Consider the following 19578-nt stretch of genomic DNA (forward strand, 5'->3'; position numbering starts at 1 on the left):
TCTGAGGAAGAAAGAACATTTGCCCAACTATAAAAAAAAAAAAATAAAAAAACATATGCCCTGTCTGGATATGAAAGGTTTATTTGTGTGAAGGTTCAACACGGTTTCAACCTGAATAAACAACAAACGAGGGTAAAACTATCCAAATTACAAAGTAGAAAAAACTTTGTGACTGTCACTTATCTGTTTGATGTAGAAATTTTAGATTAGTTTGGGAAACTTTATGTCTCACAACTGCCAATATGACTTGAAAAAGTAATAATAATAATAATAATAATAATAATAATAATTTCCCAGTGAAGGGTTGCAGCTGGAAGGGCATCCACTGCAAAATAATTCTGAAATATACATAGTATCTAGACATGCTGATATTCATTACTACAGTAAGACTTTACAATAAAGGTTGTATTAGTGAATGTTAATATGTTTACTAACATAAACAAACAATTAACAATTCCAAACAGTTTTTACTCAGTTTTGTTAAGTTTAGTTAATGAAAATAAAGCTGTCCATTGTTAGTTCATGTTACCTTACTGCATTTTAGCTTATGTTAACATGCATGACTTTGGATTTTAATAATCATTTAGTAAATAATCAACTATGATTAATAAATGCTGCACAATATAGTTCATAATTACTGTAATTCATGTTAACAAATACATTAACTAACATTATCTAATGAAACTTGATAGTAAAGTGATAATGAACACGTCTGATACTGTAAATAATTGTTTATTATTTAAACTTTTAGAGAAAATTTTAGGAATATTTGTATTTGCAGGGTTTTTTTTTGTACAGTTTGTACAAATTAGCCACTAAACTGACAAAATGTAAAATACTTACGTTTCCTCATGAGATTAGGCTGGACCTAGACATACCTAGATTGCAAACATGCACAATATTTATATTGGGACATTTAAAAATACCATGAATAATTATGTATTATATAAACCTTTAGAGTGTCTTTTAAGAATATTCAGATTGTTGCATTAGTGGTTGTTCTTCAAAGCAACAAATGTATAAATGCTTAATAAGTGATTTAATGTCAAACATTAACAATTTCACGTTAATCTGGCCGACAACATTAACAGTTCTGAGTATTTGCAGGTCTTTTATTTGTTAATTTGTTAAAGTAAGATTCATTTGTTGACATTAATTTAAGTAAAGCAAATTTAATGACAAATACAAAAAGCATTAATTAATCTTAAGCTGTGGTCACACTGGACACATAGACTTTCACTCATATGCATGCGAATGCGGAAGATTGGAAACCCAAGCTCATGTGACAAGTTTCGTATTTGTCTGCATTCGAAAGTTCAAGCATGGTGAAGTTTTTCCCTGGGAAATTGCATCACGTGAAACCAATCAAAGATCAAAACTTGACCTCTCTGTATAGACATTTAAAATATGGAGCAAACGCTGATTTTTTTAAATGTCTAATCATCTTGTTTAATCCAGCCCCTTTTCGCAGTGCCATACAACTGAATTTTGCATGTCAAACTCTAGTGTGATCACAGCATTAGCCGGTGTTATTTTCTTAGTTAATGCATAATAACACACTACAATGGAAAATCGTAATCATTTTATTAAATGTAGTAAATAACTAATCAAATTCAGCTGCATATTTGAAAATTTTTTTTAAAATAATAACTAATTATTTTAGCTATTTGTTGATTTTAATGTATTACTAATGTTACTAATATTTACTAATGGTGTTTTATTGTAAAGTGTTACCTTTTGTTTTTTATAAAATTGTGATTTAACTTGGTTGAAACATTTGTTTACTCTGAACGTGTACACTGTAAAAATGCTGGGTTGTACACAACTTCATATTGCCCCAACACAAATTTAGTTAACATAATTGTTTTTTTTTTTTATTTATATTGGATTGAGCATAAAACAACTAAGCTGTCAACCCAAAAACTTAAGAATTGTGTTGATTCAGCTCACTGAAAAATATAAGTAGTTTGAACAAGCAGGAAAATTATTTTAATGTATAATAAAAAGCAATACACTAAGTAGTTTTGAATTTTAAAGTATTTTCGGTTATTGCATGTTAAATAAACTCAATGGTTTCCACTACATTCATTCTTCTATGGCGCCACACCAAAATTCATCCCACCACAACTATATTTCACTTTCTTATCCAAAAGCGTATATTTGAGAGGGCGTGAAAGAAGTTTTGTGCACGAGAAAATCGGCGCACAAGCAAAGAGATTCGCATGCTTGTAGGCTATTACATAAATGTAATCTCAACTTGTAATATGGCGCTCACGACATTTGTCATTGAAATAACGGCACAGGTAGTTGGTAAGATCTGTGTAAAAAAGGCCTGTCGCCACAGCTGGAAAAAGTCCTAGAGGAAAGACTGAAAGGTCTGTGGTTCTGCATACAATGACTTTATCTTGCTGGAGTTTATAGCCATTTCACTTTACTTTGGGACACTTTAATGCCTCCCTGTAGGTCTATTGGAGACATTCATAAATATTCCTAGAAAATCTAATAAATGTTGGATACATACTTGTTACATAAACGCAGTGTTTAATTTGTGAATTGCAACGTCCCGGAATAGATCGGTGTAATGGGGTACAGAGGAGGGTGGGGTGTTTGTCACAGATGAAATGGGGAGAGGGGGGGTTTGCGTGGATGGTGGAGGGGTGTCACGGACGAAGGACGGAAGTGAAGAGCGGGGGGGTTGTCGCGGACGAAAGTGAAGAGGGCTGGGGAGTCGCGGAAGAAAGTGAAAGTGAACAGTGGACGGGGGAGGAGGGTGATTGAGGAGGGGGATCGGTAAAATGAGGTGCCAGATCAGATTTCAGAGGTTCCGGATCCGGCGTGTTGCGCCACAATTTAAGCTCTGCATAAACACACTAAATCGCACTTCAACAATGTTTATTTGAGAGCGCACAAGAAAATCTGCACTTGAGCAGTGTATATTTTAGGGCATGCAAGAAGTTTTGTGCACAAACAGAGGAAATCAGTGTGCAAGTAGAGGTTTGCATGCTCATATTACATAATCGTGATCTCTAATACTGCCCTCACGACATTTGTCTTAAAAATAATGCCATAGGTAGTCGGTAGATCTGTGTAAAAGGCCTGCCGTCACAGCAGGAAAAAATCCTAGAGGAAAAAAACTCTTTTTGCAGCTCAGGTCATACTGTATACAGTTAGAAAAACTTCTGCAATTAATCGCAACAAAAACATTTTACACCGGCAAAATGCCTATTGTAAATTTAGGATATCATAGATGTCATGAGATTTAATCTCGCAGTTATGACAAATTCTGACAAAATGTCAACTGTGAGATAAAATGCTTACATGAATTCAGGAATTTGAAGCATTTGACAGTAAAAGCTTTAGTCTGCAAGAATGAGTAAGTGAGTGATTGTGAATAGAAGTAAAAGTGTTTCAGAAATAACTGTGTGTGTGTATGTGTGCACTCTACGGTTACAGGTTGTGGTTAACTGCAGCATTAGCTTTAATACACGTTAGCGGTTTTCACAGAGCGAGTCTAAATGTGCTCAGATCAGCTTTCCTCAAGCAGTCCACTAAACTGCCCAGTTATGTATCATAAAAATCCGCTGACAGGAGCACGCACACACACACATACACACACACACACACACAGTCCTGGTCTGACACAGGTCAATCTCCGTCTTCTCCAATGCGTCCTGCAACCCCCTAAAGACACAATATCTCCTTATCGCCGAGCCACTCTATTAGGGACAAAAGGTCATCCCGGGATAATATTAAACTTATGAAGCTCTGGCTGTCCTGCCTGCTTCCAAATGTGCAGAGAAAGCATAAAAAAGGTGTTGTGTCCGTGTATGTGATTATATCTGTCCCATCCTCCTCTGCACACTGACCCCAGGGCTCTGGGTTATTGGTCTCAGATGCAGGCGGGCTTCTCGATGTACAAAAGAGCCTGTTATTCCACTGCTTATTACAGCAAAGCCATACACAACACGCAACAGCACACACGCACACTTATGCTTACACACTGCACCACAACAGAATACAGAGGGCAGTCTTGTGCGTGTGCGTGCATGCAAGGTATTGGCGTATTCAGAGAGACTTTAGAAAGGAGGAAGTAGAGGCCGCTGCATCCTGCCTCGCACACAACCTCAAACACATTCATACAGTCATACTTTGTTCCTGCCTCCGCACGCATTACAGGTTTCATGATGGAAAATGTGCATTCTTTTCAGCCGCTTCCAAGAGAAACTGATACACACAAACAGGTAGGTTGTCACGCTCACGGATGCGACTTGCTGTTTTTAATTCAAAGGTAGCTATAATCACAAGCAAATATTGTGTCAAGAAGCAGCCAGCTGAAAGTTGTGATGTATGAAAATAATAGTGATCATACTGTGTATAACCAAAAAGACACATGTGTTAACTTGTGGTTTTAATGGATTAAGTACATTACTGCCATTCAACCTAATGTCTTTTCGCTATAGAATTTTAAAATGTACTTTTACTGCTAAAGGTGCTGTATGTAAGTTTTTGACTCTTCTAAAGCATAAATATACAAATACAAGCTAAGTGAACATTCTTGTTTGTCTGAAAAACAATGCTGTAGTCAGATATTCTACTTTAAAAATGCCTGTTACAGGGTGGAACTTCTGTCTTTGTTTTTGTTCTTTTAAACCACCCACTGCCACTTTAGCCTGTTATATTTTAAAACCAGGGGTTGCCTTGTTGAAAAACTAATTATTTTATTTATTCATTCAGAAAAGCTCTCAAAGCATGCGACCGTAACCGAAATGTGACCTCCGGTGGACTGTAGCAGACTCTGAAATGAGACGCAGATTCAGAGTTCCACATGAGGTTATTAATTAACAAATAATATAAATATTACAAAGGAAAACATTAGGTGAGCAGGTTACATTGTAACCCCGTGTCCTAACAACAAGTTATGTGATGAGATACGCAGTGATAAGCAATTTGGCTTAATGTAAAACCTTACATACAGCCATTCAGAAGCAGAGAATAGAGCACTTACTGCACTCCAACGAAATTGTAAAGTTTATAATGTAATTAAAACATATTAAACCTCTTTAAAATTATTAAACGTACATGCTGAATCACTGATATGTGTTGGTCTGCAAACTCTTATTGTTCAAACTCTTATTGTTATCATTGAGCAGTGATCACGTCACCAAGTTTTCTGTTGTCCAGCTGCAAGAAATAGAAGCTATTGTAATTCAATTTAATTTGAGGTGTTGGTTAGAAAAAAAAAAATCCTTTTAATATGGAAAAATGTTCCTTTTGTCGTGTGCTGTTGCTTTTATGTTGAACACAATTTAAATCAACCATTAGGTTCGACAGTCAGACTCTGGCAACCTTTGCTTGTGTTTGTTTTGATCCAGGAATGCAATACCTAGTTCAACCACTGGGTATCAAACTTATATACTGCACCTTAAACTGGAAAATCTGTAAAAGTAACATATGTCTACTGATGCTGTGAATTGTATCTCTTTGCAATTAAAAACTTAAATAAAAAAGAAAATTATAGTGACAGTAATATTGTCACGATCACTAGTGATCTAACACCCACAGATCGCAAGAGTGAACATTCACTTTCACTCGGACTGCAATTCTGCCACCATATGAACTACAACTCCTTTAGACATCACACACACACACACACACACACACACACACACACACACACACACACTATATATATATATATATATATATATATATGAACTATATATGAGTCTTGTTTGGTTTAGTACCTGTAACATTTGGGAAAATTCCATTGTCTTGCTTTGCCCTGTTTTCTGACCGTCGCCTTGCTAATTGTTTTATGTTGTTTGTTGCCTAAACTGATCTCTTTGCCTGTGACCCTGACTACTCTTTTGGATAACCTGCATACTCCTCCTTTGGTCCTCTGTTGACCATTGCATGCCTAATCATTCTCTGTTGAATAAAGTACTGCATGTGGATCCTCAACTCTGCTGTCTCCCAGCACCCTTGTGTTACAAATATATTATCGCATTGTAGCTATTCCAGTCACTAGCATGTGAATGTATTCACAATTGTTTGCTGAGGCTATAAAATAATGTGCAGAATAATAATTTTCCTTTATAACGTATCATCAGAAGTCATGGGTATTTATTTAGGTTGGCTTGTTTATGTTTTTTTTTTTTTTTTGGCTCAGTAAGTGGGAGAACTGTTGAGGGATTAATTAATAATAATTACAGGTAAATGCCTCTCTATGGTATTGTGCTGAAAATCCCTCTATATCTTTGGAAATGGTTCATAATAAATTTTCCTTATGCTAATATTTAACATCTGAAAGTTGAATTGATCAAAATTGATTCAACACCTTGAACTGGAGAATTGTTTTATAAGGCAATTTTGTTATATTTAGTAGGGATGCTATGATTGACCGACTAGAGATCGGTATCATTTATGACTTGATCGGTACTAGCCAATCTGGCAGATCTCATTAACTGAATGAAGAGTGAATTAGCAAGAGATTGGCATGACCTTGCATGTATGTAGGCCTTTTTACATATATAAAAACTTTTTTAAAAGTTTTTATCTATTATTTTCTGTAAAGCTACTTCTAACCATGACATGTCCAAACTAAATGGTTATAAGAGACATGTTTAAGTTTATGTTTATGGAACATCCTTCATTTATTCTCTTAGGTAAGGAGATATCTCACTCAAGATTTATACTTAGTGGGGAAAATGTTCTTAATTCATTATAAAGCTTGAAGCATCGATAATATTTAGCTATTTAATTCAGTTATCACAAATTTTACCACCTATTGTTTGAACCACAACCTTCTGAAGTCCCAGTTAACTCAGTTAACTGGCAATGTCGCATGGCCAGATTGTTTTATATGCTTCCTTCATAAACATATATATATATATATATATACTATATATAGTATACTATTTACTATATATATACTAATATTGATACATAAATGTGTTAATAATCAAAATTGTAACAATTGCAGTAATAATGGCAGTGAAACAATTCTGATTGTTCAGGAAGTCTGAGAAGTAAAATTCATATTCTCAAATTTCAAGAAGAAAATGGTGTTAAATGAGTGCATGTTTAATGTATATTTAATGTACTGTATTTTTAATGTATAGACACACACATTGCTTGAGGTAGCATGACTTTGGAATGACTACCTGGTATTGCAGCCAGACAGCAGTACGAGTGTGTGCTTGTGCATATTTATATTTCCGCATGTGCACACATGAACACTCTCGTACGACATGGGCCAGGTTTGAGCCATCAAATCATTTTTAAAGGCTGATTTCCTGTGGGAGTCCTCAGAGGTCAACTCATCGGAAAGGGATGAAAAAACAACATTTGCATGCGATTTGTCACACCCACCACATTAAACTTTCATCCTGACAAAAACATGTCAAATAAATTTACACCGCCGCGCTGACAGGCCAACACAGGCACGGACACAGCCCAATGCCATCGCCAATTATCACAGCTACTTTTACTATGCATCAAACTCTTCTGTCGCTCCCCTGCTTTCGTCTTCCCAAACGACCCCAATAAAAACTGATCCGGCGGGGCGGATTTGCCTTTGTCACCCACATTATCACCCCCTGTATCCTCCCTCTGTATATCGAGCTGCCAATCAGAGGTGGACGGATGGCAGGCGGGCTGTGCTGATTTGAGGGGGCTCGGCTGTATGCATGGATTTAAATAATAAAAGGGAGATTTGACTTCAGGCCCACAGAGCCCTGCCAATAAGACGGCTGGAAGAATATGGCAGTGTGTGCTCGCACAAAATAACTGCAAATTGAGGATATAATGAACACGTTTAATATTTCATACGCCCTGGATGGAAATATCTTTAGTAGGGAGATTTCTCTCTCTTTCATTTTCCCAGTCTTAACTTTCCCTCTCAAACCCCCCACACAAAACCCAGCACCCCAAGTACAGTCTCACTCGTCCACAGGACTTTGGACTCTCTGCTTGGCTTTGAGAAGCGTGAAAGCCCTCGACTGTTGCTGTGAGGGAAGAGTTGGGAGGGAGAGATGAGAGTGACAGTTTAAAGACCGTAATCATTGACAATTACACACCACCGAAAGCTTTTCCTCTCTCTCTTTATCCCTCCCTTCTTCTCTCGCCCTCTGTCTGTTCAGTGGTGATTGGGTACCATCTAAAGCAGATCTACTAATATGGTTGGTGTTCTTTCACATCAGTGTCTTTAACACAACCCCGATCATCAACAGCGCTAACACTCTCTGTTGAATCCACAGACACAATAAACAAACACTAATTCTTCTAATTCAATTTTAACTGCATGGCTACTGCAGTGATTAAGGCTACAGGGCGTTGTTGTGTGTGATAATCCATTGTTCTTCATGTCACTCACACCTCAGAACATCAATGCCATCTGTAAAACACATTCTTCCCAAATAATGCAACCGTGGTTGCATGCATTTGCGAATGTTAATGGCTTCCCCCTATCCTTAGTTTGCCCTCTGTCAAGTTAGTTACAATGCCTTCTTGCCTTTAAATATTATACTAATATTTGTAGTATGCATTATGGAAAAAAAGCTGATTATGATATGATATAATCATGTCTTAATGTCATTTTAAAGGTATGTATTGAAGAACTAATGAAGAAGAATTCTGACAGTCTAAACAACTTTCTTTTTCTTCACATCAAAGAACTTTGTTGAATGCCAAGATTCCATGGATGTTAAAGGTTCTTCCGTGAGTCAACAATGCCAGATTTTATTTCATTTTGTAGTGAGTAGTAGACACTCTAATGACAACTAGTTGACATGTAGTTACTGTGTTATTGCAAATGTTTACTTTAGTGACATAATAGATGGTTTTTATTAGGTTAATCAGCAAGATGAGTATACAGACATACTTTTGCATGTATTTGTCTGTCCTAGCCCAATACGCAGATCTCTGTGTTCATGCGAGTGCTAAACTGAGTTCTCATTTGATAAAAATCACTTTGCGCTTTTGTGACAATGCAGACGGCGGTTAAAATTTTGCAATGAATACACAATGTATGCATTAACTAAGCAAGACAGAAGATGTGAGGCGACATTTAACATTGATAGCTGTATTTAAATGAGCATCCAGAACTATAAAATCAGTCTTTAAATATTTCCAAGCAGTTAAAATTCTTTTCTTAAACTGGGTGTAGGTTAATAACAGACAGCTGATGCATCAATGATGTCTTTTATTGAAAGCTCTCAAGCCTAAATCAGTTGCCTAATAATATACACAGCACGCTAAAACCATTCTGGGATTAATTAATTACCAACAATGATTATTATGAAACCGCAATTTGACAGAAAACTGAGTGGGTATTCAAATCGTTCCACCTCCCAGTGGAATACGGAGAGGCTAAAGTTACAAATAAACAGACTGATTATTCACAGCGAACTTGTGTAATCACAACAACACATCCGCTTCTGTGAAGCTGACAGACATGCGCTTTTAAAAAATTAATTTCCTCTTGTCCTGGTTCTGTGTACTGATCACTCCATCTGCATGACTTTCATGAATTATTCATGCCGGCATTTCAAACATTAAATGCATGTATTAATTTCATTTATCATAGGCAAAAACAAAAGCCTAACAACACTTGGAAGTGTAACACAAATATTCTGCCTTTGCAAAACTTGCTACAGGAGCCACCAGGGATGAGACTAGACTGAGCATTAACTGTAGAAGAATGCTTTCATCGCACCCAAAATCCTAAATTAAACAATGTTTAGCTTCAATTATTCAACTCCTTGAATGTCAACACAGTTACAAGCCTGTATTACTGCTCACGCTCAACTTGACAGAAAAATAAGTGACAGCTGACTGACAGAACCTGCAATGCCACGTACTGCTTTTTTTCTCCTCTCAGCTGTAATGATGAATGAGGTTAAGGTGTCCGCCCCTCTCTGACTGTATCATTAGCATTAGCTTCTGATCTCTCCACTCGGAGCCAATTCCTGACATCTGAATCATCTGTAAGGACCGAGACTCTCTCGCCTGCCCTCCCTGTCTGTTGTTCCTATGGATCCTCCACTCGTGTATATGATTGGATTTGGGTTTAACAGAAACCTGTAATTACACAGCCATTGTGCTCAAGCTAAGCCAGGATTGACAGCAGCAGAGGCTCAGCTGTGGTGAAGGCCGCGGGTGCAGGTACTCCGCTGCAGGCTGGGCTGGGAGCCAGCTAGGTAAAAACAGAGATGTTATAGCAGGAAACGGTGGGCTGTGCTTTGGGTCTGAGTACTTTGAACCCCTGCCTGATGGCTGAGGGCAAAGCTAACAGGATCTCCTGGTTTGAGGGAGGAAAAAAGAGAGAGAGTGTGAAAGTATTCTTCACATTACCAGGGCAGGAAGGAAAACTTATAGGTGGCCTCTCTTGCATGGCACCCTAAATGTCGTTGTTAGTCTGAAGTGCCATCTGTGTTTGTATACATGGCCTCGGGCAGTGGTTGGTTTTGCACAATAATAATGATAGCACAGAGTGTAATGCAAATCTATAGCACAGGCACACACAAAGAACAACACATCGTTTGCCACCTCAGTGGGGGTTTTTAAGGGTATATTTTGTTTACATGTTTATGCAGGTGCTGCAGCAGGCTTTTACAAACCATTACATCAAGTATTGTGGCTGCACCATCATATGTAGAAGTTAGGTGTCAGTTGAAAAGATAGACTGTTGTACTGGGCTATTTTAATCGGTCTTGAAATATATTACACTGATTGGTTACAAGCCCGTAGCCAGCTTATTGAAAGGGGTGGCTATTTTTTTTTTTTTCACAAAAAGTGGACCTTTTTTTTTGCAGTCATTTGACTCGTTTTCTATTAAATTAGTGACATTTTAAACACTAAGGCCCATTCCCAATTCTATCCCCTAGCTCTTCCCCTTACCCCTACCCCTCGTTTTGCGCATGCACGCCAAGGGGTAGGGGTGTCCCAATTCTCTTTAGCTTGAAGGCGTAGGGCTGAGGCGAAGGGGTGAACAGTCCTTCGAACGAAGATTTTTCAGGATTACACTTGAAACCAAGGTGTAAGAAAATTTCTAAGAATACACCTTTCACAACGGCAGTATTGCTGAACCCGGTAGAGATCCACAAATTAATGTTTTGTCATTATTATGATTTTTTACAACAAACTAATACATGTTTTAATATATTCATAACCGCATTCGTGTTTTACCATCATGCTTAAAAAAAATAATAATAATAATCTATAATCCTTATTAATAACTCATGTGCAGCAGTCCCACAACATTCTGACACTCGAATACCCTGTCAGTAAAGTCTAAGGGCTCCTATAATGTTAATGTTGTTTTTGGTGTGTTTACATTGATGAATATGGCCACTGTGTAAATGCACAGTAAAGTTACAATCTTATTGCCACATTAGATCATTATGATAACATAATATGTGCCTTCAGTGATTTCATGAAGATAAATACCAAAAAAAGAACACAACTGGAATAACTACAGCAGTCGTGATCGTCTGATCTCACATGAAGCAAGAGATTGCGAGGACATATGATGACATGTGCAGGTGCAGTAGTGCTGTCCCATTTCTTAGGGGTAAATTTTGAAGCCCTTCCCCTTCACCCTTGGTTGTAAATTGGGATTGGGTCTTATTTTTGCTGGATCAGCTTGTCATATGGTGATTATAATAACCAAACGTTTTGATGCACATTTTGATGTAAAAGTATTCCCTACATTATTTTTTTCTACAAGTGCTTACCATACTATTTTACCACAAAGTGGTATTTAAAATGTAGGTTATTACAGTTTTATAAATAATGTCAGGTTTTTAATTTTTTATTTAAAAAAATGGTGAACAAAGAAATATAAAAATATGCTTGTTTTTAAAATAAAAAATATTATTATCCATCATTAACGAACCAAAAAAACATAAACAACAAGGAATCTGTTAAAACTTGTTATAAATAAAATACATATGTAGGCTAATAACAAACTGGCCAGCTCATATCCTCAGTCAGAATTTGTCCAGTTGAATAATTAAAAAAAACATTTGTCTTAAAGCCGCTTTCTATTTATTTTCACAACGTATGATGGCATATTAACAAAAAATGGGACAAATGAGAATTTTCATTTACTCACCCTTCGTTTGTACCAAACTTTTTTCAGTTTCTTTCTTTCACTGAACACACTGAAACCCATTTTTATAGCTAAACTGTGATTTTCATAGCTGAAAATATGTAACCATTAACTTTTCAGCTTTCTTCAAAATATATTCTTTACTGTTCAGCAAGAAAGAAATTAATAAATGTTTGGAACTACTTGAGGGTGAGTATATTTTCATTTTTAGATTACTAGTTATTTTGAAGAGTTCATCTAAAATAAGTCTTTCATTTTTTATAATATACTTTTAACATCACCAAATTTCTCACATAATTTATTTGAAGACTTGGTCATTTCATAAATGTATTAATTATTATATTTAATTTGTCAAAACATTGATTTTATACATGTATTTTTTTATTAATGTTTTTTTGGTTTAGTAATAAAAGCTTAATATATTGCGGAAATTCCTAAAATTAGCAGTTTAATAGAACTATGGAAACATAATCTACATAGGATGACAGTCAAATGGTGCTAATTCCTAATAACAAGCAATAAACGTGAGACTAATATTCATGGATGAGTTTCTATTAGGGCTGCATAATATATCGTTTCAGCATTGATATCGCAATGTGCAAGTGCACAATAGTCACATTGCAGGGATTCCGTACCACTCAGAGGAAACGGGCCATTATTAATGTAATTGTAATTGTAGCTTACAGTGCACATTATATAATTATTTAATCAATGAAAATGATTGACTGAAAATATGCAGTGATTATTTAATTGCTGATCATGAATACTGTTTGACCAGAAAAATCATAAATTATAATCAATTTAAATCTTTTCTCTTTTGCATCAAACTTTGCTTGCCATTTAAAAATTTGCCATTGTTTTATCAAGATATGCTCCCCTAAAATAAACCATCCCAAACTGATCTAAAATTATGAATGCTCTACAAGCTATTCAAGCCATCTGGTCAAAATGCATTTATATTCATTGCAGTAAATTAAAATATTGCAATGTCAGTTTTTTCCAATATCGTGCAGCCGTAGTTTCTATACAGAAAATGTCCTTCAGAAATGAACATCCCAAATCATACTCACTTAATAAAAAAATGCAAGTGATGGTTATCATACTCACTTACAATTATAGGTGGTAAGTTAAAAACACCATGTGCAGAAAGCCACCCATGGCATCAACCAAAATATTTGTTTTGTTAAAATCAAATCAGATCACTCCATGTTATGCCTTTAAAATAGTAAGGTATAAGCTGCCCTTCAATTGTTCCAGAAATGATTTTTGACCCATATACCCTTGTGGTGACCCATATGACTTGTACAGTTAACACCTTAACCGGCAAAGACTCCTCTGGAGTGAGTGTGTGTGTGTTCGATCCACACAGACTGACCCCTTTAGCCTTTTTCCTTGTTCAGTTTACTGTGTGGATCTCTCTGTAACAAGGTCCCACACACACACACACACACACACACACACACACACACACACACACACACCTCCCCTGACAGTTTCCTTTCCAATTTCTCTGCTCATTATGAAGACACAATGGGAAACAGCAGCAGTCTGTGCCAATACTACTATATATAAATAATGCTAGGTCAATGCTTTTACTCTCTCTCTCTTTCTCTCTCCCTCTCTCTCTTTCTCTTGCATTTTTGAGGACAGACTTGCAGCTGCTCTTCTGCTTTGTGAACTCAAGGTGACAGAGAGGATAAGAAAGAGGAGTAAAAGAAACAAAGGGTGAGATGAGAAGTTAAAAGATGAAAAAAAGCTAAAGGCTGAAAGTCTGCAGTCATAACACCTGTCTTCCTCCTCTCTCTACGCTGACCAGACCAACTGCTCGGAGACTCCAGGCCATCTGCTGTTAAACACACACACATGCAAACACACAGCGGACCAGCACGATTAATGTCAAATTGCTCCATTGAGAGACACTCGGGATAGATATTATTAGCCGATTAATAATTGCCTAATGAGTTTATAATAGGCCTGTGACTGGTGTTAAATGAATGAGTTTTTTCAGGTGAATCTAGTCCGTTTGGATTTGACTTTCAGCGTGAATTATGAACAACTTAACATTATCGTTAGCTCTTTATACAGATGGTTTATTCCACTGGCTTCACTTTCCAGAAAACATCAGGGATATTTCCTTACACACCACCCCAGTCAGATTTGTACTCGCAAGCATGCTAATGTACGCACACTAATGGATGTTTTAGGTGTCAGCACATGACATTTGCAAGGGCTTTCACAACACACCAGAAGAGCAAAAGACAGAGAGAGTCATCTAATACAGAGCCACCCATCACAAGGCCGGTTATGACAACCATTTAGCCAGAATTAGCTGGCAAATTGACTAGGCTTTTACATGTAGCTGTATATTACCCAAGGGGTTCTGTGTGGTTTTTGAGAAGCCCTGGGCTAAAACTGACCATGGCCTGCGTCGTGGATATCATGCCACTCTAAAAGTGCCCGGGTCCCTGTGGGGATTGAGAGAATGTGCAGGACTCAGATGGAGGGGCAAATGGAGACACAACTTTGTACAGTGGAATAGAGTCTGTGGGTCTTAAAGGGGCAGTACTCTCACACACACACACACACACACACACACACACACACAAACACAAACACACACACACGCACACACTATAAAAATGAATACTGTCTTTATTTAATTACTTTCATTCATGTCATTTACAACCTGGAATGCTGTTCTTCAAACTCTTTTGTGAGGGTGAGTTGATCATGACAGAATTTGAATTCATTTGGGCGAACTATCTCTTTCATTCATTATTAGGTGATAATCTTCTTCTCTGCTGATAGAGAATGAGAAATGAGAGCTTCACGGGAGATCTCCAGTGGCTATGAGTGAATGTCTTTGGCCACTGAAATTCCAGCCTGTACCTCTGACAAAGCATTTGCAAGTCTTGAGAAAAGTTTTTTGGAGACATTTCACAGAGGAACTGTGGGGACGTGTCAGAACTCTCAAATCAAATGAGTGCGTACAAAGAAGTTGTATTATTTATTTCTGGAAACATTATGCTAAAGATGTTTAAATAAACAAAACAAATCGTACACATTTATTTATTCAATAGTAATAAATAGTAGTAGTACATGATCTAACAGTGAGCAATATAATTTAGAGAAATTAGTAATAATATTTGTTAACATCAGTAAAAATGAACTTAAACAGTGCATTACTGCTAGCAAATTAATCATTTGTAATAACATTATAATAAATAATTGAAGAACCCTCAAAATCCATCAGACCTCTATCATGCTCCAATAATTAGGTTCAGAAGTTTCATTTTATATGTAATGATAAGGTTATTAGCTCGTAAATAAAATACCTTTTTTTATACATGACACTTTAGACAATTTTTTTTTTTTTTTAAAGTTTGATTTTCTTTTGTGTTAAAACCAGCTAAATACACTTCTGCTTTTTTGGCAAAAACCTCTAAATCCACCTAATGGGACAAGGCAGTGTAATTAGTCACTAAATATGCAATTAGAAATGATTTGATACTGATACTGCTTACCAGTGCAGCCTGTTTCTTTCCTGCTCTCAGTAATGCAAACATGTGAATAAATGTGTAAGAAATACATACCTATTACCTGTCATTTTAACGTGATCAATTGATTTTTCATTAGTTTTTTCTTCATCTGAACACATTTAAATCTGCCATAACTCCAATATTTACACTCCTCCTTAAAATTTATAGCATATCTGACTGTATGGGCTGCATTTCTCTGTAGTTTGTGCCAAAAAAAGAATATTCAATGTTATTTTCTATCTTTAATGAAACTTGCAGGCATTTTAGAATTGTCCTCACGCCTCATTATTACTATTATTAGGGTAAGTGGGCTGTATGTATGCGCGAGATACACTTCTTTAAATATGTCACATGATCATCCTATGCAGGCACATTTATACATACAGTTTTAAAACTTTTACAACAACTGTAGAGCAAAATGTATTTCCAACGTTAAAAACTATCCAAAAGGCACGTAGGTCTATACAGATGTGTTTTTGCGAATTTATTTAGCTCATTTTTTGCAATCTTTAAAAAGCCTATGGGAAAATCCAATAGGGATTTTATCGAGGGAACCAGTTTTATGCTAGCAGCCGATTAGCCTACAAGGTGACGTCATAGTTCCAACAGTCTATTAGGTCAGCTAATTTGGCCGTAGAGTATGTGTGTGAATGAGAGTGTATAGGTTTTTCCCAGTGATGGGTTGAAGCTGGAAGGGCATCCACTGTGTAAAACATATGCTTGATAAGTTGGTGGATTATTCCGCTGTGGCTACCCCTGATTAAAAAAGGAACTAAGCCGAAAAGAAAATGAATGAATGAACGAATGAATGAATGAATGAATGAACGAATGAATGAATGAATGAATGAATGAATGAATGAATGAATGAATGAATTAATTAATTAATTAATTAATTAATTAATTAATTAATTAATTAATATTGTCATGGTTCTTTGGTTGGTTGGCAACAATTAGTCAAAATAAAATCAAAAATAAAAAACTTGTGACTGAAAACATTTGTATTGTATTGTCTTATAAGGAATATAAAAACATATGAAACATATGCATCTTTTATTTTGCTATATTAGGCAATAAAAAGTAATTGCTTTAAATTACAGCACTTTTATTCTAAATTGAGAAGAAATGTCATCAGTAGTTTGCATAATAAAATCTAGAGAAGCAAAGATAGTTCAAGTGGTCTCTTTTTTTCCCATATAGCTTCTTGTATTTGTGTTTCCATCTTTCTGTTTACAGATTCCAATATATAACAATTTACGAGCATTCATGATCTTCCTAGCAATGATGAGGGAACTCCTTCTGAAAATAGACGCGCTCTCTAACAGAGCCACAAAAAAGCAATGAGACTAAGACAGCGGTCATGCAGAGGTGGAGTCCTGTTACAAAGGCAAAGCAGAGCCAAAATTAACAGCTCTTAGTCGGCGACAGTGTGACATCCAACTCTAGCATGTGCTCTTAACAGTCGTCAACACTGGATTCCACACGCGCCCTGCCACATTTGCACCAGCACACGCACCTACACCGAAAGTCACCCACCTCAACGGCTGTCAATCATGCGTCAGGACACAGCATCCAGAATGGAGACAAATGGACGGAGGATCTCTAAATGTGACCCTTCACCTTCACCAGTGGCCTGAAGCTCGTGGGATGTCAGACCTGTAAATATAGACATCAAGTGAATGTGCGTTCAGGCCTTGATTTATAGTGCGCAATTATTCAGCACATCTCTTTCATATTACCTATGCCAGATCACTGTTAACAAACGTGTAAATCAAACAGTGTTGCAAACTACTTGTGGGAAGTGTGTATGTGTGTGCTCCTTTATCCCGGGGCGTCCTGGTTGATGGCATGGCCAGGTTTGATGAGTTGCTCTTCGAGCGATCGTAAATAAAGATGGGGGACATGAGCTCCCAGGACGCCGACCTCTCCTGTCACAACTTTCACCGCACACAGAGCAACTGATACATCCTCCCCCTCTCTGCTCAGAGCCCACATATTTCTCACCGCACATTGGAAATCAATAAAGAGCAAATTATTTATGGAAAATATACTCTGTGCTGAATTATTGTCTGTGCAGCGCTCTGGGGAAGTGAGGTGGTGGGTTACCTTCAAAAACGCAAACACAAATCACAATCTGCGGGAAGCAATGTGTTGGGGGGATGGGGCATTTGTTTAATGTCACTGTTTCTGAGGGTTATTTACAGAGACAGTATGTGTGTGTGTGTAGGGGGGGTGTTCAGTCAAATGAGGGAGTTTGAGAGCCATTTAAACAGTGTTGGGGAAGCTACTCTGAAACTGTAGCTTGATAAACTACAAGCTACTCATCAGGAAAAGTAGCTGAGCTACTGTCAAACTACCTTTCTAAAAAGTAACTAGAAGTTACTTCCTAAATGTATCTAGTAACATTGAAGCTAGGGCTGTGCCATTAATCAAAATCGAATCGCAATTTGAAAGTTGATTAGCTATTTGCAAGAGGCTGCGATATAAAATATATATGTATTATTTAATTTCCCTCTTCCAGAGCAAATGCTTGACTGCCGTCTGTGTGTGACAGTCTTACTAGCCAATTGAGTGAGCACACTTTTGTTCTGCCTACCGAACTATGCAGGGGTGCGTCTAAAAAATATTTAGTATGTAAGATAGTTCTCTTATAATATCAAAATTTAATGTTTTAAAACATCACACTCGCACATTTTTTACAGTGTATGAATGTGATTGAGGTAAAGCAAAAAATTACTCAATTCATATCAAACAATCTGTCACAACATAAAGCAACCGAGAACACACAATAGAACTTTTTTAGGTAACACTTTATTTTGATGGTCCATTTGAGTATTTGTAGACTGTCTGCTTAATATCTGTCGATACTGCTCCTTCAACAGACATTCAACTGAATATGAAACTTTGCAAGTACGTCAACACACTTACCCTAACCCCAACCTAACAGTCTACTTACAATCTAATGAGAATTAGTTGGCACGTAGATGCAATATAACTTCAATTCAACAAACGAACCATCAAAATAAAGTGTGACCTTTCTCTTAAACTCAGTGCTTTATTTGTAAATAAATAATTCACTGAATCAATTTCAGTGTTCACAGAAAATAGCATCACTGAACGGTTATAGCACATACAATGCTGGGTTTACAACAAACATGGAATTAAGTGGCCTATTCACATTAAAGTTACATACTAAAGGGAAAAACTGGAAAATATGATATTTTCAATTTAGGCACTGTGTGCTTACTAGGGCGGTGTGCGACATAGCTTTTAATCCAAAAATAGTTAGAACAGCATATTGCGCCTTGCTTGTAAACAAATCTGTTGAAAAAAATAAAGTTTGCAAATGACTGATTTCTTACTGACATTTTATTAAAAACAAAGTTCATCCACTCTTTTATAATTTTGGGTTTGGGTTATTATTTAGCAGTTTCCCTCAACCTTGTTTACTGGACAGCACAGGCCCGTGTTAGCCTCACTTACTATTTACCGTACTCCAAGTACATGGCTTTAGACCATTACATATTAAAGTGTCAAGTTCCACAACTTGCCATTTTGGCAGACTGACTTTAATATAAGCTGTGCTTAGACTATTGAAAAAGTTTTGAGTTTCAAAGCTAACAGGACGCTTTTATCGCATGATTACATGTCTGTCAAAATATTTTTTTTTTATTTCTTATTTCATGACCCATTTAAAAAGATTAAACACAGTGTTGGGAAGCAGCTAGCTACATTTTTTTTCAGCATACAGCTTCACAGTAGCTTATTTATGATACAATGTAGCTTTTCCAGTAGCCAGCTCCTTTTTCCAGCAAGCAGTGGAGTAGCATACAACAGCGACATTCCATTTAGTGAACCTGCAATGGTCTGGCTTCACATGTATTTATTCATTCATTTATTACTGTTATTTCCAAATAATATTTTCAAGTA

The 19578-nt window shown here is 36.6% G+C and overlaps 1 long non-coding RNA gene across 1 annotated transcript in view; it reads left to right on the top strand.

Moving 5' to 3' along the window:
• Positions 1-19578, top strand: part of LOC141375396 (uncharacterized) — a 170446-nt gene that overhangs the window by 4025 nt on the left and 146843 nt on the right. The window contains exon 7 of the long non-coding RNA XR_012383389.1: positions 15432-15508. This is a non-coding gene — a long non-coding RNA (uncharacterized lncRNA). The remainder of the gene's footprint in view (positions 1-15431; positions 15509-19578) is intronic.

Source organism: Danio rerio, chromosome 7, assembly GCF_049306965.1.
Source record: "Danio rerio strain Tuebingen ecotype United States chromosome 7, GRCz12tu, whole genome shotgun sequence".
Classification (NCBI taxonomy): domain Eukaryota; kingdom Metazoa; phylum Chordata; class Actinopteri; order Cypriniformes; family Danionidae; genus Danio; species Danio rerio.